Source organism: Pteronotus mesoamericanus, unplaced genomic scaffold, assembly GCF_021234165.1.
Source record: "Pteronotus mesoamericanus isolate MK-2021 breed Mesoamerican mustached bat unplaced genomic scaffold, CSHL_Meso_final scaffold_651, whole genome shotgun sequence".
NCBI lineage: Eukaryota > Metazoa > Chordata > Mammalia > Chiroptera > Mormoopidae > Pteronotus > Pteronotus mesoamericanus.
The window spans coordinates 28,676,761-28,702,645 of NW_026555325.1; positions in this window are offsets into that span (position 1 = coordinate 28,676,761).

The window sequence follows — 25,885 nt, forward strand, 5'->3', positions numbered from 1 at the left end:
GATCTATGCACTTTCCTTCCCCAAGAATTTTAAAGAAAGAGAGATAAATATTGAAGTGTTAAAAGTTTGGTAATTTTTTTTATCATTACATATCCAGAGACTGTTAATGTCTTCAGGTAGGAATTTTCAACCTTTTTTATCTCTGGGCACACAAACTAATTACTAAAATTCTGCCCACACCTAAAATATAATTTTTTTGTCAATCTGACCAAAAAATGGTATAATCTTGATTTATTCATACTGGGCAGCTGTTGTTTGTTGTTTTCATTTTTTAAATTTAACAATCTAAGGGAAAAGAGGTCAGTGCCCCTGACTAAATAGTCAGGTACTGTATATTTTAAAAATTCTTGCAGCACACTGGAAAAAAGAATCACTGTCTTGAGGTATAATTAAAAAGTTTCTTCTCTATTTCTAAAAGGGAATTATCTTTCCTTACTTTGAACTTTTATTGTATTTCAGTATTACCTCACGTCATTTATCAACATTTGGCTTATTTATATGCATGCGGGGTCTCACATCCTAGAATTTAAATTTTTTGAGAATAAGAAGTACCTCCCAGAGCATCAGGTCTAGTTTCTTACACATAGTAATCATCACTAAATATTTGTTGAATTAATGAAAAATTAATTAATAGAATTATGTCAATAAAGCAAAAGATGATAATATTATTTTTGTCTGGTAAATAGCTCTTTAAATATTCAAATGCAATCAATGTGGTATTAATGCATTTCATGACATATGGTGTATCCCTTTTGATGCTTGAAATATCAGATGCTTATGGATTATTAACCCTGTATCTTATAAAACTTGAAAGAGAAATCACTAGTGTGTAGACATATTTTTCAAAACCATTATTTCTTATGTTTCTCCTATTGAATAATTCATAAAATAAACAAATAGGCTTAAGTAAAAATATCAAGAGAAAATAAAATGTCTATATTAGAAAGAAAATAAAGATTTTAATTTGACAATAAAACTATATAAGATCCATTAGTTGCAGATGAACATTGCAAACAAAATAGTCTCATTTATTCAGTCAATAAACACTTGTGAAGGACTGGAATAGGTTGAAAAAAATGATATTAAAGAATTCGCATCATTAAGTTAGAAGATGTAAATATAAAACCCTACATACAATATGATGAATTAAATGAGTTCTGTAAAAAGATGACAAAATCTGGGACAGACTGAGCTGTGTGGCTCTGGGGCAGGGGCCACTCCCCGAGGTTCCCCCCAGCCTGACTGGCACCTCCACCTTACAAGAGATCCATTAGACCCAGCCTCCTGACTCCTCGTGGCCTCACCCTGGTGAGATCAAGCTCCTGACAGAATCTGGGACATACCGAGTTGTGTATCTCTAGGACAGGGGCCATTTTTCCCTCACAAGCCCAATGGTGCAGAGACCTCCTTTCAGATGTCCAAACCTTGGTCTTTTTAGGCCTGATAAACTCTGCGGTCACACCCTGATATCTCCCTGAGACCCTGCCCCACCACAAAGATGTGTGAGCACCGAGTACAGCTAGACTTGGTATACTCTGGGACATTTGTGAGTGGCCTCAAACACAGCACTGGCATTGAGTTTGAACCTGTATCAATCTGGTAAATATCACTTGCCCTTACCTTGTGACTTACTGAGAGCATACATCAGGAAGCTTGAGTACAGCCAGAGGCTGTTTCTGTGACTGAGCCTAACAGGCAGTCCGCAGGCAGAGGCAGATGGGGATGAATCTCAGGGTATCTTGGGACTTTTGGCAACCTGCCCAATGGCCTTGTACTTGTAAAAACCAGCCTTGGTGCACAGCTTAGTATTTCCTGAACACACTCAGGCCCAGTAGAGGCAACCACAACCTATGGATTGCTTTGTACCCCTCCAAACCAGTTCCCCAGGGCCAGTAACAGGCTGTGCCTGACATTGGCGTGCACCAGAGCCCTAGAAATAACACAGCCATTGGCCAGCTTCAGACAACATCAGAGCAGGATCCAGTTAGCTTCACAAGTGGCATACCCAAAGGGAAATCTCAGCAAGCAACAGGCACTGCTGAGATGAATTCAGCTTTGGGTGGTCAGCATCTGCTGAGAAGCTTATAAACCAAGGTACAGGTTAATCCTCAGGGTCAGCCAGACTGAGGGTTGACTCCACACATGAACAGGCCAATAGAAATCAAGAATCAGTTAAAACAGGAGAGCCCATATAATTTACATAAGAGATGTTCCTGGAGCATCTGGCTCAGGTGATAAAGGAGAATATGCCACTGTGTCCCACAGAACACCTACTACATGAGGCCACTCTACCATGACTGGAAATCATAGCAGATCTACCTAATATATAGAAACAAACACAAAGAACCAAACAAAATGCAGAGAGAAAGAAACATGCCCAAAATGAATGAACAAGAGCTAAATGAAGTGGAGGCAAGCAATTTACCAGATATGGAGTTCAAGGAGGTGATTATAAGGATACTTAAGAAACTTAGAGAGAATTTCAACAGAGAGATAGCAAGCATAAAGAGCACATACAAACCATAAAATAGAACCAGTCAGAAATAAAAAAAAAATACAGTATCTTAAATGAAAAATACACTGGAAGGTAGAAATAGTAGGTTGCATGAAGCAGAAGATAGTATTAGCCATTTGAAGGACAATGTAGCAGAAAGCACCCAATCAGAGAAACAAAAAAACAATTAATTTATAAAAATGAGGATAGTTTAAGGGACCTTTGAGAGAACATGAAGTACAATAACATCCCTATCATAGAGGTACCAGTAGAAGAGACAGAGCAAGAGATCGAGAACCTATTTGAAGAAATAATAACTGAAAATTTTCCGTCCTGGTGAAGGAAAAAGACATACAAGTCCAGAAAGTGGAGAGACTCCCAAACAAGATGAACACAAAGAAGCCTACACCAAGACACATGATAATTAAAATGGCAAAGTTTAAAGAAAAGGAGAGAATATTAAAAGAAGCAAGGGAAAGACAGTTTCCTACAAGAGAGCTCCCCTAAGACTGTCAGTCGATTTCTCACAGAAACATCTCAGGCCAAATGAGATTAGAATGAAGTATTCAAAGTGATTTAAGAAAACAAGGACTTACAATCGAGAGTACTTTACAGAGCAATGCTATCATTTAAAATTTAAGGAGAAATAAAGAGCTTCCTGGAAAAGAAAAAGCTAGAGCTTTTTGTTTGTTTGTTTGTTTTTTTGTTTTTGTTTTACCACCAAACCAGTATTACAAGAAATGTTAAAGGGTCTGAAAAAGAAGAAGAGGATAAAAAGAAGAAGAAGAACAACAACAACAACAACAGAGAAACATAGTTAAAAGAATAAAATAGCAATAAATATGTAACTATCAAAAACACTTTAAAAGTAAATGCTTTAAATCCTCTAGTCAAAAGACATAGGATAACTGAGTGGATCAGAAAACAAGACCCATATATGTGCTGTCTCTAAGAGCCAACCTCAGAATGAAAGCTCCACACAGACTTGGAACCTAACCAACAATACAGAGATGCAAGGAAAATAAGACCAGCAACACTGAAAGGAAAAGAAACTAAGAGACAAGAGGGAAGGAGGGAGTGGGGGCGGAGGAAAAGGAAGGGAAGGGGAAAGTCAAGGAACATATATCAAGGACTCATGGACAAAACCAAAAGGGAAGAGTTGAGGGAGGGAGGGAGGGAGGGGACAAGGGAAAGTGTTGGGGGGTAGGCAGAGACAAATGTATATGAAAAAATAAATTAATTAATTAAAAAAACAAAACAAAAAAATAGTAAAAGGATGAATAAAGATATTTCATGCAAATGAAAATGAAAACAAAAACTGGGATAATAACACTTATATCTGACACAATAGACTTTAAAACACAAGCTATAGGGAGAGACAAAGGACATTACATAATGATAAAGAGAGCAATCCAACAAGCAGATATATCCCCAGTAAACATGCACGCACCCAATATTGGACTGCCTAAAAATATAAAACAAAACTTGATGGGCATAAAGGGATGGATCAATAGAAATACAGTCATACAGGGGGTTTTTAACATCCCATTGACACCAGTGGATAGATCTTTCAGACATAAAATCAACAAGGAAATGATAGCCTTAAATGACACACTAGGTCACATTATTTTAATTGATATTTTCAGAGCATTTTACCCCAAAGCAGAAGAATATATTCTTTTCAAATGCACATGGAACATTTTCTGGGATAAACCACCTGGTAGGCCACAAAAAAAAATCTCAATAAATTTAAGAAAATTAAAATCATATCAAGCATCATTTCTGACTACAAGGTTATGAAACTAGAAATCGATCACAAGAAAAACAATGAAAAAAACACAAAGACATGGAGGCTAAATAACATGTTACTAAATAACTTCTATATTCTTTCATTCTAATAAAACTGTTAAATCTCTTTATTTCCAAGGTTATATAAGATAAAAGAAAAAAGTACATGGAATATTTTTGTTTGTAGATCATTATAAGGAAAACTAAAACCCTTTGTCTATGAGAGTAATCAGCAATATAAGAAGCTGTTATTTATCAAATACATACTATGTGTCAGTCACATTTTTTACCTGCATTTACATACATGATTCCATTGATTCTCTTTTAAACCTTTGAGATGTGTAGATATAGAATCTGAGGCCAAGAGAAGTTTAGAATGTTCCTCACAGTCATTTCAGTAGTAGTGGCAGGGCCTTTTGACGTCAAAAAAATAAATCTAGTTAATTAATAAATTTTAAGTAACAGCTTTTTTCAAGATATTCTCTTCGTAAATTTTATCTGGTACATGTAAATACTTCTAAAATATTTAGAACTGCAAGATATTAGACTAAAAACTGGATATGAACACAGCACAGTTTGTAAAAGGAAGATGTTCATATTGTTACCAGACGAAGGGATTTTGCCTCCCTGAGCACCTTAAATCACAGTGAAATGCAAACAGGAGTTTGCAGCCATAAAATATGGGTTTATTAGTTGAGGACATGGTGCCAAGCCTGACACTAACTCAAAGGCCTAGCTCCCAAATGGCTTCAAGGGGATGGATTATATAAGGGGAAAATCATTAATCATGGTGGCTAAAGGAGTTGGGTGGTGGGCTCAACTGATTTTTGGGGACAGGGTTGGGAGTAGTTGACCATTGCATCCTGATGTCAGCCATAGCACTTCTCTGTCTGGATTCCTGAAGGTGTGGTCCATTGGGTCATTAGCTTCCATGGGCCTGGGGTTGAAACAGAACTGAAGTCAAGGTGTTATCTTTAGTTTGATTGAAACTGTTTCTGTGTTGGTCATCGGACCTGAGTCTTTATTCTTCAGCCAGTTTGATACTGACCAGAATCTCATGTCCTAAGGGCTTAACAATTAAGGAAGGGAGTGGACATGGAGAGAAAGATAGAAGGGTCATCTTAATGAAGTGGAGTTTCTGTGTGGCTATACTACTTCAACATGTGTAGATAGACTATCACAGAAGTGCAATAAAGGAAGCCCCTGACAGTAGTTCTCCATTTATACTCTCCATTTATAACTGACATCTAGTACATTGTACAATTGTTTCCCAAGTGAATTAGGTCACTTTTATTATTACCTGGTATTAATAGGGCTCCTATGCAGATTATAGTCTAAGTCTCTATTGGCAAGATGTGATAAATTCTTTTTAAAAAATAAACTAAAATATTTTAACATAAAAAGTACCACTGGAGGGAACTTTTTTTTTTTTTGTCATAACCATTTGTTGTAGTAAATTTGCAGGTAAAAACTTAGAACCAATTTTGGAGCTTGCTTAATTTTTCTGTAAGTCTTTCTACATATAGTATGATAAGGAAGGGAGTTATATTTCAACCTAAGTACTCATATTCTTCCTACCTATTCTTTAGAAGAAATAAGGGTGAATTTTATAGCATTCTTGAGTGACTAGATTAGCCTAGGGCATAGGTACTATCTTTTTTACTGTTTCATTTGCTCTTGCAGTCACTACAGGTAATGAATCATAGGACGGTCTAGCTGGTCAAGATAGTACTGTAGTTCAAGCCCATTATCTACAGATGAAAAAACTGAGATGTAAAAAGATTACGTTCATCTGAGTTAGTGGGTAATGAAAATGTTGAGAATTACTTAGAAAAACTGAGAATTATTTAGAATAATTATAGAGACTATAGAACGAATGACCAGGTAAGTAATTTACAGGGTTAATCAGCAGGAGAAGTTACATAGGTGTTACCAATTTATCCAGGGACTAGCTTAGAGCAGGATGAATTTAAATTCTTTGGTGGGGTAAAAAGTACAAAGAAGAATATCTGGAAAGTACTGGTCAGGTTTTATGTGTGACAGGAAGAATCTCTTCACTGAAAGAACTGACCCATTATACAACTGGTGATTTGCTGAGCCAAGACTAGAATCAACTTAAAAATTAAGGTCATCCGGTTATCTCTGAGGCAGTGTGGGTTTAAAAGTGGCAATGTTATTCTTTTCTCTTGTTGTTTATATTTTAATTTATTTTTACACTGTTTTATTATGTTTTTTCCATTACCATTTATCCTCCCTATACCCCCTTCCACCTCTGCTCACGCCCTTGCCCCCCCGCAATCACCACACTGTTGTCCGAGTGTGGTAATCTTATTCTAAACCTATTTAGTGTGGTGGATACTACATCAGAATCATGACTCTTGTCTCAGTTGTAACTTTAGAAGCATTAATGTGATCATTTAATGTCTGTTGTATTCATTTATTAGGACCGTCATAATAAAAAACACAGACTGGGGGGCTTAAGCAATAGAAATTTATTTTCTCAGAGTTCTGCTGGCTGTAAGTCTAAGATCAAGGTGTTGGCAGGTTTGCTTCGTTCTGAGGCCTTTTTCCATGGCTTGCAGAGGGCCATCTTCCCACTGCTTTTGTTTTTAAATATATATTCATTTTTTTAATTTTTAAATGTAATCTATTATATTTTTCTTCCATTACCATTTAGTCCCCTTATACCCCCCTTCCTCCAGCAATCACCACACTGTTGTCCATGTCCATGAGTCCTTTTTTCCTTTTAGCTCAGTCCCTCCACCCCCCAATCTCCCCTGCAACCAGCTGTCATCCTGCTCTGCATTGATGTGTCTGTCCCCATTTTCCTTGTTAGTTCAGTTTGTTCATTAGATTCCACATATGAGTGAAATCATATGGTATTTGTCTCTGACTGGCTTACTTCACTTAGCATAATATTCTCCAGGTCCATTCATACTGTTGCAAAGGGTAAAATTTTCTTCTTTGTTACAGCCAAGTAGTATTCCATTGTGTCCCATAGTTTTTTGGGTTTTCTTTTTAATTAACTAAATTTTATTTTAGAAAATTACCTGTAGTTAATACAAAACTGTCAGGTTAGCACAAGTTAATTTTCACCTTTTTTTTTTTTTTACCTTTTTTTTTAGTGTCCTAATACATTTTTCTTTACTCTCCCCTGCCCCACCCACCCCACCTCCCGACCTTAATCCTTCCCCACCTTGGCTTCACCCATGTGTTCTTCACACCTGTTCCTTGAAATGACTCTTCCTCTTTCCCTCCCCACTACCCCTCTCCCTCCCCATCTCCCTCCCGTCCCTGTCAGTTTCTTCTTTCTTTCAATGTCGCTAGTCATATTTTCCTTGCCTGCTTGCTTTGCTGATTAGGTTTCATTTATAGGTGAGATCATATGGTATTTGTCTTTCACCCCCTGGCTTATTTCACTTAGCATAATGCTCTCCAGTTCCATCCATGATGTCGCAAAGGGTAGGAATTCTTTCTTTGTTTTTGCTGCATAGTATTCCACTGTGTAAATGTACCATAGATTTTTGATCTCCTTATTTACTGATGGGCACTTTAGCTACTTCCATATCTTGGTGATTATAAATAATGCTGCCATGAAAATAGCGGTGGTTATGTTCTTTTGAATTAGTGTTTTGGGTTCCTTCAGATATATTCCCAGAAGTGAAGTTGCTGGGTCAAAAAGTAGATCCATCTTTAATTTTTCGAGGCATCTCCGTACTGCTTTCCACAGTGGCTGCACTAGTCTGCATTCCCACGAACAGTGCAAAAGGGTTCCACTTTCTCCACATCCTCACCAGCACTGTTGTTTGTTGATTTATTGGTAATAGCCATTCTGACAGGTGTGAGATGGTATCTCATTGTTTTAATTTGTATTTGTCTGATTAGTGAGATTGAACATCTTTTCATATGTCTACTGGCCATCTGTATCTCCTCTTTGGAGAAGTGTCTATTCAGCTCCTTTGCCCACTTTTTAATTGGGTTGTTAGGGATTTTTTGCAACTGATACATCTGATAAGGGGTTAATATCAAAATTTACAAAGAGCTCATTGTATTCTCAACTTGGTTTTCCTCTGTGCAAATGCAATCCTTGAATCTATCTGTGTGTCCAAATTTCTTCTTCTTGTAAAGACACCAGTCAGATTGAATTAGTGCACTCTAATGGCCTCCTTTTAACTTAATTATCTCTTTAAAGGTAATGTTCTGAAGTACTGGAAGTTAGGACTTCAACCTATAAACTTTGGGGGCAACACAATTCTTTCATAACTAACATCTGTCTTGCATTTGAATGTAAAATTCATGAGGCTATGTGCTATATTAATTTTATTCCAGAATCTAGACCTGTGCCTAGCTTATTTTAGATTTTAGATTTTTTTTTTTTAATGAATGAATGAATGATAAGATTAAGCAGGAGTCGTAAAAAATTTTTTTGGAGGGTGATGTTATAACTGAAAATAAATGTGTTCAGAAACTTGCTATTTTTGTTTTCCACAAACTACATACAATATTAGAAGCTGTCAAGGACCTTTTTTTTCCTGAGAGTTATAAAGGACAGAGTCGATGGCAAAAAAATGCACAATCCTAGGAGAAAGATGAATGGAGTGTACAGAAGATCCACGTTCTTTGACAAAAAGAACATCCCACATTCTCTGGGAAAAGTTAGCTAAAATCTTGTATGTGACGAACTGTCAGATTATTTTTCTAAGACTCTTGATACCTATTTACAGGTGAGGAATGTTCTTCTCTGGAAATAGAATGTGTTTGTGTCATTTCTGCTTTTAAGCTATACTGCATGATATTTCCCTGTTCATCTAGCTGATGGCCAAACAGTCCCTTCTGAGTTTGAAAATTAAACTTCAGTGTTTATAGACAAATCACATATATTAGTTATTTGGGTACAAATGAGACCAAGCATCCCAGAAAAATGCACATTGCTTTCTTATCAGTAGCTAGGTGAAAAATCCTTTGAGTGAATTGAAAGCATCATTAAAATCGCATCACATCAGTAAATTTCTTTTTGTTTGTAACATTTTTCTTCTTAAATAATATTCTGACCATCATAAGGATTTCAGTTATGTACTTTACCTTTCTCATTCTTCTTTATAGTCTTATCTTTCCATTTGTATTTAAAATGTTTCCTTTAAAGTTATTCATATTTCACTAATCCAGAAAAGTAATAACATTAATAGGAACAATGAATAAATCTTTCATGGATTACAGAATTAAAACAATTGGATATACTATACCAAACAAAAAACACCTGAAACAACATCACTTTTAATGTGCAGCAATGTTTTATTAAAAATAACCCTTTATTTCTCTAATTTACGGATCTTCTGATTCTTCAAAGGTGTTGGCAATAATTTGTTATAAGAAATATTTAATTACAGGAGAAAAGAATATTAAATTAAAGATCATCTGGAAACCACACTCAAGACTAGGAGCTGAAATGAGATTAGAAAGGATCTAGTCTCAGATTCAGAAATCTCAAATTTAGAACAAATGACATTACAGGTAATGAGTTATGAAGATCTTTAGAAAAAAAATCTAAACTATTTAAAAATTCATAGTCAACCTTGCTAGAAGAAAAAAAAGTTATCTTTTGATATCTAATTGCAAATTATATTACAAGATTATTATCCAAAAAACATGTGATGAAATGTATGCAATCAAAAATATAGGGGCAAAAGTATCACACAAGTATACCAGATACTTGACTAATTAAAATATTAGGCAATTTTTTAATTTTATAATAGTTGCTGAATTTGACATCTTTTTAAAATGTATATTTTATTAGGTAGTTTCTCATTCTAAGTATTTGCCTCAGTATCTAATTTTACAATCCAGTTATGTATTTCTATTTGTTTTCTTAAAGATGACCCCTCAAAATTGCAAAATTTCAAGCCCCACAAAGCCAGAAGTCATCCTTGGATTAAATTTATCTCCAATGCCATTCCATGATAGGGTATTTTACTAGAATTTTTTTCTTCATATTAAAATCAAACTTATTGACCTGTATCTTTTACATACAGATCCAGGCTTGATCCACAGAGGTCAAACACAACAAATTTACTTTTTTCCTTCAAAACAAAACTATCATTCCCTTTTCCTCTATGTTATTTTTCCTGGAAAATATCCTCAATTTCTTCAGTTGTTTTTCTTTATTTTTTAGTTGAATTTATTGGGGTGACATTGGTTAATAAAATCATACATGTTTCAAATGTATAACTCAATAAAATATCATCTGCACACTGCATCATAGGCTCAACACCCAAAGTCAAGTCTCTTCCTGGCCCCATTTATCCCCCCTTTGCCCACCTATACCTGCCTTCACCCTCCTTTCTCTATGGCTGTCACCATACTTTGTCCAATTCTATATGATATATATATATATTTGTTTTGCTTAACCCATTCACCTGTTTTCACCCAGGCCCCCAAACCCACTCCCCTCTCATAGCTGTCAGTCTGTTCTACGTATCTATGCTTCTGTTTCTATTTTGTTTGAAAAATGATTTTCTTCATTAGATTAAACATATAAGTGAGATCATATGGTATTTATTTTTCTCTGACTGGCTTATTTCACCTAGCATAATAATTCCCAGGTCCATCCATGCTGTCGCAAAAGCTAAGATTTATTCTATTTTATGGCTGAGCAGTAATCCGTTGTGTAAATGTACCACAGCTTTTAATACGGAAATAATAAACTGGTTTCTCTTTTCTGACTATGCTTCATGTCACTCTTAAAGTATGTTTACTAAAACTGTAATAAGAGTTAATATGATGAATTTATAATAAAGTTACAAAATGGCGATACAATACAACTGTCTTTTTTCCATTTCATTTTAGGTGCTATTCAAAATATAACTGAAATAAAACCATCCTTTGTTGGTGAGGGTAGCTTCACTATTAATTTTCTCTCAGTTTGAGCTGATCAATTCAGCAACATTTTTCAAATAATCATCTTATCCTCATTAAATAAGGTTTAAATCCACCATTATAGCTCATATACTGTTCAATTTTCCGTCATGAAATTTTCTAAACTTCAAGCATACTATGCCTACCATATATCTCTGCTCTACAAATAATAAAACCCTTTTAAGGTGGAAACTCTTAGCTCCATATAGCTTATCTTAGTGGACTCATTTTTATTTTCAGCAATCTTTTTTCAAGTCCTTACAAAATATATTTTAATAATCCAATATGCAACTATATAGAAGTGATATTATTCACATTTTTTAGACATTGATAGAATGTGCTTCCTCCATATTTTGAATATCAAAATGACATTTTTGGGATATACTTCCCCTTGGATCTCTCCAGTTCCTAAACCTCTTGCCGAGGGTGGGTACGTAGGAACATAAGATCCTAACTTCTCTTTACTCAGGTCATTTCATAGGATTGTGTTTATAGCAAACAACTTGTAAGGATGAATTAAACACTTCTGGGACAAAGAACTGGCTTTCTTGCTGATGATGTAAAGTAGTCAGTTTCTTAGACTCAGTGTCTTTCCATGTAACATTGCAGGCTGCGTGCCCTGGCACCCAGCTAGGCTGCGGGGCATCGCCTCTGTTGGAAGTGCAGTTTGGGAATCTGACACAAACACACATCTGGGTATGCCTTTTGTGGTGAGTGATAAAGTCTCTTGTCTGTGACCTAGGAAACTCATGTCTGCTGCAACCATGCATGATACTATGACGGGTTAACAGTGTTTAAACAGGTTAAACCTCAGACCTTTTAGAGTTTGTGACATACATACAGGGGTGGGCAAAAGTAGGCTCACAGTTGTGAATATGCAAAACACAGTGTATTCTTGTTATTTATTTATTTATTTATTTATTTATTTCTGTATTTTTATTTGTATTATTTGTCTCATTACTATTGTTATTATCTCATACCCTTACTTATGATTTATCTTTTAGGTAATGATGACTGGTAATTCAACCTACTTTTGCCAAACCCTGTATTTCTTGGTGTTCTTTTCTCTTTATCCTCATTTCACAATTTCTCCAACAGGTGAATAGTAGCAATTGGTAGGCTTCTGATATAAAATGTCTGTTAACCAACACATTCTATTTAAATCATCCAAATACAACAAGAAAAATAAAAAGAAATAAAGCTTTAACTTTCACTTTGGATAAAAAGTAGAAGGTACACATGATTGCAGCTTCCAAAGTACATGAAAAAACTGCCTAAATTAGTGGAAACTGAGCAGAAGTCCTATGGGAAGAATTGAAGTCATGGAGAGTGGTGAGAGAACCCAGCAGCAGTACATCTAACCATAAATATTCCTCCTGAAAGGGAACCGTGAGGGACATTAGTGTAAGTCATGCATTTCATTTTTTGAAAACTAGTGCAGAAATGTGGGATGAGCTGGTATGGTGACAGAAGTTCCTGTGAACCAAGCTCAGTTTTCAGGAGGCAGAGATACCTAAACAATGATCTGAAAAGGTAGTATATTCAGGAAGCTCTCTCTCTATATCTAGGTCAGAAATAAAAGATGCCCATCAATACAGGACTACTTAAGTAAATTATGGTGCATCTATACAATAGAATGGTATGCATCTGTTTAAAAAAAAAAGGCAGCATAGTTGAATGATGAAATACAGGGCAATTAAAACTTTAATTCAAATATGGTTGTAGCAAATTTAAATATATAAAAATTCACGAATTCAAAATGAGAAAAAATATCCCATCAGTTACTCTTGCAGGATGTTGGAATGCCAATTTGTTATTCAAAAAAAATAATAAATATCCTGTGTTTCCTGTATGTATTTCAAAGTACCCAAAAAGTTGGTGAGTTAAAGTTCTTTATCAAAAATTACAGAAAATTAAAGCAAGAAGGAAAATTATAAAAGTTATCATTTTGCAGTTCCTTATGAAATAGTTGATCTAGGCAACAATCACCAATGGAGCATCCATGCTCCATTCTAAAGCATCCATGGAGTGTCAAAGGGAATTTACACAATGAATCAGATTGATACCACCTAAATCCACTGATTAACCACTGCTAGTGTAACTATCTCATGATACTGCATCCTGTTGAGACGCATCAGGAAGAAGATCGAATCGCTTATGAAGGATGCTTGTAAATAATTCTAACTGAATCTAATAAAGCACCTGCCTCTAATAATGCCTCTAGTTCTGACTATCCCTTTATAGGAAGTAGAATGGGAGGAAGACCATGTTAAATACCAGGAGGATACATTCAACCAAATCTTAATGTGGAAAAGGCTAAATGTTAATGTGGGAAATTCTACAAGATAAGTGATCCTTAGATTAAAAAAAAAAAAAAAGCCAGGAGAAAAGAGAGAGAAATGTTATGGGTTAAAATAGACTTAAAAGACTATCAACCAAATGCAATGTGTAGGCTTGTTTAAATAGGGATTCAAATAAACAATTGTAAAAATTAATTTTGAGAAAATATGGGAGGATCTGAACATAATCTTAGTTTTAAATTATATAAAGGAGTTATTAATTTAGCTGGGCATGATAGTAACATTGTGGTTATGCAAATAAGTAAATAGCCTTATCTACTATAGATACATATTAGAGTACTCACTGGTGAAATAAATATCAGGTTTTTTAATATTCCAAGAAAAAAATAGAAATGGGGAATAGATGAAACAAGAGTGGCAGAATATTAATAATTATTTCTGCAACTTAATTACATGGTGCTTTCTACATTTATATGTTTTGAAAGTTCCCACACTAAAAGATGAAAACAGAAAAGAATAAGAAATCTCTTTATGTATGTATGTCTGTATGTGGAAAGATTTCCAAACCCAATGATGTTGGGAGATATCAAGTTGGAAGATATTGTGTATACTATGCTTCCATTTGTATATAAAAAAGGGAAAAAGGAATAAAAAGAGAATTTTGTATTTAAATAAGTGATACATAGAGAAGAGATGGAAGGTTACATAAGAAAATAATAGAAGTAGTTAGCTATGGAAGGTAGCAGGGTCGGAATTTTATTTACATCACATAAATAAGCAAAGTAAACAATAAATTGTTAACATATACAATTGTAAAAACTAGAAACCAAACATAAATATCACCATGGAATTAAATAAGAACAGATGTCGTTATATACCTTTGTAAATTCTAATATTTTAACTGTGTTAAATGCCGAGAATGGTCTTCATCCTTGCAGTAGATATGGCAAAGAGAGCTAAGTAATATCTATTCAAATATAAGTTTTATTCTTCATGTTTCTCATTCACTTTGTGTCCATTTAATCAAGACCAGGGTACTGAACTTACTGTTTCTCTCCTCTGAGTTCAGTAGATTTTGTTTTCACCTAGCTTTGAATTTTATAAAATTGTAAAAATATTATTTAGTCACTATAATAATAACTTTAAATATATAAATAAACTTTAAGAGATAAATTTTCTTTTATAATAGCATTTGCTGCAATTCCCTATTGCCAATATTAATTCTTCTCTTCAGTCATTCAACAGAGTTGAGCAAGTCTCTAATTTCATAAGTTTCTACATTAATTTAATGAGTTTATACTATACTCTGGTAATGTCAGAGTGAATAAAATAGATTTCTGTCTATTTGGGAGACATAGGTACCAAATAATTATAGTACAAGTAAACAGAAAGAAGCAAAGTAAGTGTTGACTAATTTCAACTTTTTCTGATGGCTATTAAGATTACAGCACAATCCAAACATAACAATCTACATTTTTGGTCTATCTAGATTGGAACATTATTCTCATTATTTTTATATAATTGACCATTTATTCAGTCTTTATGTGTCCTCATCATCATATTTCTATGCCCTTGTAAAGCTTACTGATCAATGTTTGCAAAGGCTACTACAGCTCTCCTCTTTCTTCGTTGTAATTATAAGTGACAACATTTTTGAGTACCTCTCTTTTCACCTCTGTTCTTTTAGAATCTCAGGATAAGGGATCATATCTCACATATATCATTTTTTAAAAATTTACTTCCCATAATCTGCCTGTCAGTCTAGCTATGCCTAGATTTCCCTCATTATCACAGACTGTAAAACAGCTAACTGTAGTTCTCCAATGGCCTATTATTTTCCATTTATCAACTGGCTCTTCCATGATGGTAAAATAGGACAATAGCAGTAAATCTTCTTGTCAGTTATTCTTCCTTCTCAATGGTAAAATCAACATTAAGTCATCAATTAAAGTGAAAAATATATTAGCCATCCTGCTTTTGCACTGAACCATCCAGAAACTGTCTACCTAAAGTGTCCATCATTACTATATCTTTCCTCTGATTCAGTTTTGTCATATCTAATATTATCGTGCCAGTTATTTTTCTGTTTGTTTTTACTCTCACTAGTTTTTCAGTACATTTCTGTTCCCAAGTACATAGATTTTCATGCAAATATATAATATGAAATGTTAATTAGTGTTTTTCTCTAAGCCTTTGTTTTTCTTCTGAATATATTATACCAAAGCTTCCAGGATTTTGAAGTTTGATTTTCAACATAAAATATATCATAAGGAAAAACTAGTTCTAAAGAATAGTGGCTCTCAATTTGATTTTTTCTATGTACTGGTGCAGACTTTAATAAGAATTATTAATAGAATCAGCTAGGAATCGTGTTAAAATTCAGAGTTTAATTCAGAAGGTCTGGAAGGAACTGAGCACCACATTTCTAACAAGCTCCCAGGTGATAATGATAATAATGGTTAGTTTTGTATACCAAAGCTCTTCCTCATATTAAAAAGTATATAGTAAAAAGAATGTGGAGAAATGGGAACACTAATACACTGCTGACTGGCATGTAAGTTTATGCAACTGGTACTTTCCCAGCTGGTGTGGCTCGGTTGACTGGAGTGTCCTTTTATACACCAAAATGCTGGGGGTTCAATTCCCAGTGCACATTCCTAGGCTGTGGGGTTAATCCCCAGACAGGGTGCTTATGGGAAGCAACCAATTGATGTTTCTCTTTCACATCCATGTTTCTCTCTCTTTCTCTCTCTCTCCCTCCCCTCCGTTCTCTCTCTCTAAAATCAATAAGCACATTTAAAATTTTTTTAAGTATATACCAAATATATTGATTTACAAGGAGTGATAAATTAATATAAAGGCTACACATGTGAAAATATGAATATACTAACTACATTATTAATTTTTATATTTGCTAAAGACAAATCTGTCTGCCAAGTACAAATCCTATTGGGCAAGAAATGCATATACAGGCCTCTGATTTAGTTCATATGTCACATCCTAAATCATCGTAAAGATGGCATCCCATCTTTTCAGAGTGTCATCCGTAAGCTGTTGTTTTGTTTCATCTGTCTGTTTCAAAGGCCATGATGTGCTCTAGAAGTCCCATTGATTCTGGAACTGAGCCAGGTATTGCTATTTTTATGGGAGTGATCACCCTTAACCTGTGTTCTTCCATTCTTGTCCTTTTCTTATTGTACGTGTTCAGCATCTTTTTTAACTGCCTCTCTAGTTGTCCCAAAGACATCTCGCTCTATGAAACACCTCCACAACTCTCTTTGAGTCAAGTCTTTCTGGTTTTCTGTTTAAATTTTTAGGTTATCATATTCACTGCATTTTTGGCGTCTGGCAGTTAAGCACTGCCACCCGGCCCTAATCCTGGGAGGGAGGAGTTATCTCCAAGGACATTAATGAGCCCAGCTCTGACTGCCTCTCCTAGCATCATCCCCTCCCTGACCTGCAGTGGTGACTTACTACTAAACTACTTGGCAATGTTGGTATCTCCTTCCCCAGCATATTCCCAATGATCTTGGTCAACACTGTGTCCTCTGGGCCTTCCTGCAGAATATAATCACCTATTTTGTCTTCCAGCTTCACATAATGCATTTGTGATAACATGCTCAATTCCCTCACCTCTTTATTTGTTCCTCTCCCATCTGCCGATATAACTCCCATTTTTCCACTTTACTCAGCACAGGGCATAGCTTCTTTGGGTATGTAAGAGACTCCCTAGCAGCAAATTTGCTTCGTACCCCAGGGTAAGACCAGAGCGTTATATCCTGTGCCCCCCGAAAAGTGCCCCCAAGTGAATGAATGTTTGATTACTTATTTTACATCTCAACCCACTGTTTAGACACATTCACAATTCAATCCCAGATTTACTCCTCTTGCTTCTTTCACAAACTAATGCTCATGTTTGCTTCCGTGTATTCTATCTTTCCTCTCTTAAGCATATCCTTACCTGGATCATGTTGGGATTTGACCTCAGGTACCAGCCTGGTGGCCAGGGGAGGATGTTGGCACAACTTCTGAAGGATGTACTTGTTGCCTCAAAGCTTCAAGCAGGGCTGTCAAACCTGTGGCCTCCAGGCGGCATGCATAGCCATTCTATGAATGTGGCCCAAAACAAAACCATAAGTTTACTGAAAACATAATGAGATTTTTTCTGTTATTATGTGTCACAATGTATTTAATGTGTGGCCCAAGACAACTCTTCTTCCAGTCTGGCCCAGAAATGCCTAAAGGTTGGACCCCCCGGCCTATGGCATCTTCTAACACAGCATTTGCCCTCCTTCTTACTAGGAAGAGGAGAGCCTCCTCTGCAGGCTGGCTGTTCAGGGGGTTCTTCAGCACCAGCATCTTCAGAGGCATTTATCCAGATGTATCCACCCCGTATTTCAGAGTCCCAAGGTTTCCCAACCAAAGCCTTGATTTCAGGATAAAGACTTACCTTGTCTAAACATTTAAACATCTCTGGACTTCTATGAATCTACATATGAAGTCATGAGTTTTTGCTTCAGGTGGGTCCAACAGTGTCACTGTCAGAGACAAAACATACTGTAATCTACCAACAAGAATCTCTGGCTCTCACACTTAGCTCTTGACTGCTTGCTAACATCCCTTAGTTGTTTATCATTATACCTTGCAAGAAATCAATTCAACATAGTAATAACAAGCCAATTCTCAGGTCTTTGTAGGAATTGTTGCCTCCATATTTTAAAAATGCCTGAATCTTTGCACCTGCATAGGCTTGCCTTGGACCAGGAGGTTTTCCCAGGTTACCTCCCGTGAACTCCTCAGCAATTTGGCCAACACCTTTGCCAGAGGCTACCCATACACAGACGCCATTCAGGATGGTGTCCTTTTCACCTACTGCTGCAAGTGAGCCAGTACCCAAACCCCATTTTCCTTTGACTACTGGTACCACCTGTGCTAATGCAGGTTTTTCAAGAAGCAACCTCCAAAAAAAGGATTAGTCATAAAAGGGAAGTTTGAGGGAATGAAATATTTATGATAAAGAAGAGGAAGAAGAAAGAGAGATAAATTTTTCAGTCCATGAAAAGAGGCCTGACACCTAACAAAAGATAAATAGGAAGGAAGACTTAGAAGGAAGATTCTGACTCTAGCACAAAGCTAAAAGAGCTTCATCAAGCCAAGAGGAGTGGAGCCCAAGTCATCCATTAGAAGAATGCCACATCCCACAGGAATGGGCCTGAACAAGTACCCCTCAGCTCTTGGTTTTTGGCTCAGAGCAAGAAAAGAGAAGTATGGCCTCTACGTGAATAGAACAATGAATCTAACTGAGGCTGCCAGTGAACTCTGCTCCCTGCAGCGGGAGACCTGAGCGGTGCATTTTCCTGACTGGCAGGAAGCCGAAACATCATTCCCACCACTTGCCGACATTTACCCGTCATTCAAAATTTAGCTTAGTGACTATTTCCACTGGGAAAACTTCTCTTCCCACTTCCTTTTCTTTTCTCTGTGTCCTTATAACCTCAAAACTTTAATTCAGGTTCCTGGTGTATGCCAAATTATTCTGCTTGCTTTATTCTGAGATGGTGAGCCTCTGAACGGCAGGGATTCTTTTTTTTCCTTTTTAAGTCTTTGGGTTCTTCATGCCAGCACAGTTCCTAGGATGTGGTAATTGCTGCACAAGTGTTTGCTGAATGAATAAGTGTATGCACAAGAGACCAAAGGAGGTTTGTTTAGTTTAGATATTAAAAAATCTGTACACCACATTAATGTAAACAAAGCACCAAGAAAACTCTAAAATGTCTCTGTAAATAGTGAAATATTTTCAACTTCCAGGGATATTTTGGAGAATTAAGACTTTGAAGTGATTTAAGAAGTAAATGACGTCTCAGAGTGGCATTTAGTCCCTGCTATTATCAAAATCTGAGAATCAACTTATTGGGAAAAAGAAATAGACCAGTTGTCGTTTAGTCTAATAGAGCAAGATGTACACTCTGGTTACAAAACATCGTGACTCCAATAATAACACCATGAATAAGAAAGGTTAGCAGATGAAATAAGTTACCAGAGAGAGGGTGAGGAATGCATAATGTTATTTAAAAGGTTGAGAATTTAGAAGAAATATAAATATAGAGGAACTTGATATCTTTGCTACAATTCTAATCTCTGGGGCGGTGTGATTGTCAAGAACGTTTGTGTTCATTAAAGAAGAAATTCCAAGTGAAAAAGAACAAGGCAATAAAGTAAATGTCAAACATGCCCAATTAGCCAGCTATGATTAAGACTTTGTCTTGAATTTAAACTCTGATTTGCAATGTTTGCATTCACTTCTTACTCAGAAGTGGCAATGTGGTCAGAAGATTTTCCCGTTGATTAAAGCAAATTTAATTTTAAAAATATTTTCATAACCTTGAATTTTTATTAAGACATTTGGCAAAAAAATACCACAAAATGAGTTATATACTTCAGGGATTATGAATTTTTAAAGTTATTACACTTTCTCCATCTGAGAAAATATCACATTTTTATTAATACATTAAAACTTGGATACATTTTATAGCAGTCGTTTGTCTAAGTGCTTCTATTTGCACCAAGATGACTTTTTAAAAGCTTGTATTTTTATTTTGTAGTTTTCAATAAACTTAGCTTTTAGGGGATAGATATTAATATCACTCATCCTTACACCATAATCAAGACCATAATCAAAAAATGTTCACTGATCCACTTGTTTCCGTCTATCTTAGGGCATTTATTTCAATTTTCATGTAAATTGTATACAGCCAAAACTGAAAGGGAAGAGAGGAACACAGGATGAAAAAATATGTAGGTGGTCCTGAAAATTAATGTTAAAACCTTCCTTTTTATCTCATCCAGCTGGATCCTTTCAGGGAAAAGTTCTTTAATGGATTTTTTAGTTCCTTAAATAGTAGCTAAAAATATGTTTACATAATATTTAAAGTAAAGAGAAACATAAATAATAACCAAACAATAGATTTTAAAAGTTCTAAATCTATATTTTTCTCTACCATTAACAAAGGCCACAGATCATTAGTTAATCTTTTAAAAATGAACTTATATGTGTATACGTATATGTGTAGAGTATGCTACTATATACAAACTATATTACATGTACTATAAAATATGTATTACACAAATTGTGTGTGTGTGTTCTAACTGGAAACTACTTTTTTATTATGATTTCTTGACAGTAGGAATCCAGTCTCCTCTCAAGTGTGTAAGTCCAATTGTCTGATACTAACTAGGCAATACATATTGTTAATTCATTGGCTGATGTTTTATTTTTATCTCTTTCTAACTGACTCAAATGAAGGAATTTTTCTTAGGAACAGGTGGCTTTCTTCCCTATTTCACAATTATTTATTTTAGCCCTGTCTATTTAATGTCATCACACCCTCCTCTGCTCAAAGGACTAAATAACATTTATTTCATTTATTCTTGAACTTACTGTCATAAAAAAATCTAACTTGTTTTAAAATACAATTTGTTAATTAATTGTCAGAGACAATGTGCCATTCTGGTCGTCTTCAAAATGTATTTCTTAGATTCTAAAGTTGGCGGGAGAGATACAAGTGGACGGCCCCCCAGTCACGCTCTCCTCCTCCCAAAGCCCTGGCTCTCGCCCCGCCCTGCATGTCAGGGTCACCTGGGACGATTAGTGTTTTCAGTTGCCTGTGAGAGAGTCTAATTTGCATGTTTTTAAAACTTTCCAGATGAACTCATATGTAATAATTTTGGTACCTGTCATTCTAGAGAAGCTATGCTTTCAGATGTGTTTCAAAGTGTGATTGCTTGTAAGATTTGGTTTGAATACATGATCCCTCTTCAAAGAAATTTGAATTTTATACTTTATTGCTCTATTTGCAATGTAGTGCTTTTGTCAATAACTTCAATAATATTTGCAGGAAAAGTTATATGGTGATAGAACTACTTATTAACTATATTCTGATATCTCTCGCCCTAAAGGATACTATTTTGATTACATTGCTGTACTGGAAAATTGTATTAGTAGTAATATTGAACTTTATGAAATCTCTTACTTTCAGAATACTACTTTCAAGCTCTATTTTTTTAATATTGATTTCTAAAATTTGTTTGAATTTTTTAAGTTGCTGTTATAAGGATTAATTATATTAATAAATCTGTAAAGTTATTTTCAACTTTCTTAATTAGTTTTTATATTCACTTTCTATATTTCATCATATTAATGCTTTTTTTACTTTGAAAGTTATTTCTATAAAAGATCCAAAATATGATTAAAGTTAAATGTTAATAACTCATTTATGTTTAATACATTAATTACCACTACAATAGTTTTGAATGCTTGAAGAAATTTCAAAGCACCTTTAAAATTCTATAGTGAAGGTTTTAATATAATCCTTTATTTTTTTCTCCTAGAAAATACAAGCACACATACAAATATTAAGATAGAATATTCTTATAGATAATAGAATAATAATATATGAAATTGTGAGGATAGCAGTATTTTGGGTTCCTGAAGCATCAAAACTTTCCAAATAGAATGATTAATCAACACTATTAAAATTTAAAGTCAAATAAAATAAACTGAGAATAATTTTTTCAATATACATAAAATACATAAGTACTTTGTTTAACCAATACTACCTTGTAGTTGTTGAGTGCATGTTCCTTGGTATTATCCTAATTATTAATTAATTTAATTTTCCAGCAACATCTTGATTCTCATAATATTATATATCGATTCTTATAGGTAAGAAACTGAGTTCTGAAAATGTAGAAAAACAAAAAGAGAATCGTGCAACTAATAAGTGATAGAGTTTGTGTTTGGACCAAAGTGTACTGATTTCAGTTGAATGGGTTCTTAATCAAACCAGAACTCCATCACTCAAGGATAACAGATAATCTTAAAAAAAAAGCATAAACCATAAACAGATATTTACCATTTACTTATATATATGAAAGAGAGGAAGAAAGAGAGGGAGGGAGAGAGAAACATTGATACGTTGCCTCCTATATACTCCCTAACCAGGAATTGAACCTGCAACCTAGATATATACCCTGACCGGTTTTGAAACTGCAGACTTTTGGTGTATACAATGCTCCAACCAACTGAGCCACTTGGCCAGAGCTCTTATAACTTTTCCTACACTTCCATTATTTTTATTCTATGTATTCCATTCAAATTATATTCTATTTCTCTACATTGATATACAAACTGGAAAAGACTCTTATTTTTGTGTGCCTCCCTTCCCCTCTCCATGATTTTGGCATGAAATTCTGGTTGCTTTCATATCCCTGAATCCCCTTTTTTTTTTGGTCCTCTCTAGAATTGCGAGATTGCTGAAAGCCCTATTCGTCCCTCAGCCTCTCGGCTGCTCCCATCTCTCCAGTTTCTTGGCCTCTTGTCCTCAGCTAAGAGTAGGCCAATGGCTGGAAAAGAAAAGTTAGATGAACGTTTTCGGCTTACCTCAGTGAATTGGTTATTATTTTTGTTTTTCTTTCTTTGAGATTTTTCTTCCCTATTTTAGCTTTTTGGAACGTCTAAGATGTTTTCAAACCAACATTTAAAAAAAATCTGACTTCATTAGTTGCTCTCAGTGTCATTAGTCTGGGACATGCTTTGCCAATTTGGTCAGAAATTGAAGGGTTTTTTAATTTTTAAATGTTTTTAAATATATGGTGATGGAAGATGATTTAACCTTTGGTGATAGGAATGCAATCTAATATACAGATCAAATATCATAGAAATGTATGCTTGAAATCTATATGATCCTGTTAACCGATGCCACCCCAATAAATTTAAATTAAAAATTGTTTTTATATTAAAATTTTGTCTGTATTTAATTTACTAGCAAGTGAAAATCAACATCATATTTAACCAAATAAAAATATTAGATATCCTTCGCTTTTGTGTTATAAAAATGAAGTGTTAGCAGAATGGAATGCCATAGTCTGTATTTCTTAATGACATTTTGTTGTTTGTTTCATAGATATATTTTACAAGTAATGGAGACTCTACCCAGAAAATACACATTTTTCTAATTAAAAACATTTTAAATTACATTTAACATACAATATTATATTAGTTTATTAAGTACAACATAGTGATTAGACATGTATATTACTTACAGAGTTATCACCCCAGTAAGTTTAGCATACATCTAACATCATACATAGTTAAGATAATATTATTGACTATATTCCCATCCTGTATTTACATCCTATAACTGTTTTTTAACTATCAATTTGTACATCTTAATTCTTTTGCCGTTTTCACCCATTTCCCTGACTCTTCTCTCATCTGACAGCCATCAAAATCTTCTCTTGTCTATTAGTCTGTTTCTGTTTTGTTTGTTTGTTTATTTTATTTTATTTTTTATATTTCACAGTGTTAAATGAAATCATTAGGTATTTGTCTCTCTCTGTCTGACTTACTTCACTTAGCGTACTACTTTCTGGGTCCATCCATGTTGTCCCAAATGGTGAGATTTCATTCTTTTTTATGGCCGAGTCACATTCCATTGTATATATGTAACACATCATTTTTATCCACTCATCTATTGATGGACATTTAGGTTGTTTCCATTATCTTTGCTATCATAAATAATGCCACAATGAACAAAGGGGTGCATATGTCTTTTTAAATTAGTGTTTTGGATTTCTTCACGTAAACACCCCAAAATGGGATTGCTGGGTCATCTGGTAGTTCTATTTTCTAATTTTTTGAGGAAACTTCATATTGTTTTTCATAGTGGCTGTACCAATTTACCATCCCCAAAGTGCAAAAGGGTTCCCTTAATGACATATCTTCACCAGCACTTGTTTGTTGGTTTATTGAGGACAGTCATTCTGACATGTATGAGGCAATATCTCATTGCAGTTTTAATTTGCATTTTCCTGATGATTAATGATATTGATCATCTTTTCATATGTCTGTTGGCTATCTCTATATATTCTGTGGAGAACTATCTATCCAGGTCATCTGCCCATTTTTCAATTGGATTGATGTTTTGATAAGCTCTATGAGTTCTTTATTTATTTTGGATATTAACCCATTATCAGATGTATCATTAGTGAACATCTCCTATTTAGTAGATTGTCTTTTCATTTTTTATGGTTTATGTCACTGTGCAAAAAATCTTTAGTTTAATATAGTCCCATTTGTTTATTTTTTCTTTTGTTTTTCAAAAAATGCCCATAACTAACGTAACTTACTCTTTTTTAATTTTACAATCTACTAAAGTGCTTTCATCAATCATAAATTTATTACCTCTATGCTTCTCTACAGAAAATGCTTAGTACAGGAATTATCTTTTCACATCCCACAGTAAAGAACATAAGAATGTTTAAATTAGCTTTTCTTTATCTGGCATTTCTGCTGGACCTTTTTTTGTTTGTGGAAACACTAATTCTTTTGAAAGTACCAATTCATTTCAAAAAAAGAGAGAATGTGAACTAAAGACAAATGAAAAGTGATAATGTGATATAAAGTAAAAGTAGTAATGAAAACTATGTGGTAGAAAGTTCCCTGCTGGGATCCCCTGATGAACATGATAGTCTTTGTTTTGCTTCAGCTACCGATGCTATTTTCAAGATGAAGGATTTAAGATTTCACATTCGCTCAGGCTTTGGTTTGGAAGAAACTATCTTAGGAATGAGTCTGGGATGCTAGCAGAGTTGCCACACATTATGATTATAGGTAACATTTCTTCAACTTCAATACTTGAAATTTCAACAGCACCTGTTCTATATGCAGCATAGTACAGTACTATTCATTTTGAAAGCCACTTGCCAATTTACTTAATTTTTTTTTGCTTTTCTATAGTTCCTAATGTGACTAGTGATGGAGTAATAGCCACAAACCTGGACTGTTGTTTTAAGGTATAAGCTACTTTTCGGCTTTTACATGTGGCGAAACATATACCACATAGATGGGATTTCAGCTGTGCTTCAACCTAAAACTATAAGTGTCTCTAGACTACTTGGTTTCATATGATGCTCATATGAAGTCTGTGAACACAAGGGATCTAATTAATACACATTTTAGAATTTCAGCAGTATATAGTTAGCTTCATTGCATATCTATTTCACTATCCAAGTGAAATCAAAGTGATACACAAACCCAGAGTTTGCAAAGTGGATTGTATACCTGGGAAACCACTGTAAAGCAAAATGATGTAAATTAAATGACAATTTGGCATAGAATTGCTTAAATGAAGCTACACATAGGATCTGATGGCACCAAGCAGGGACTGCTAGAGAGGGCAGTCTAAGGAAGAGGAGTCCTATAGAAGAGGATTGCTCTCTATAGATTCTATCACCAAAGAGAAAAGATTGGGAAACTGGGAGAATTGAACCAAAGATAAGATTCTGGCAAAAGGAAATTATTGGTAGAACCAGAATGATGAAAGAGAGGATG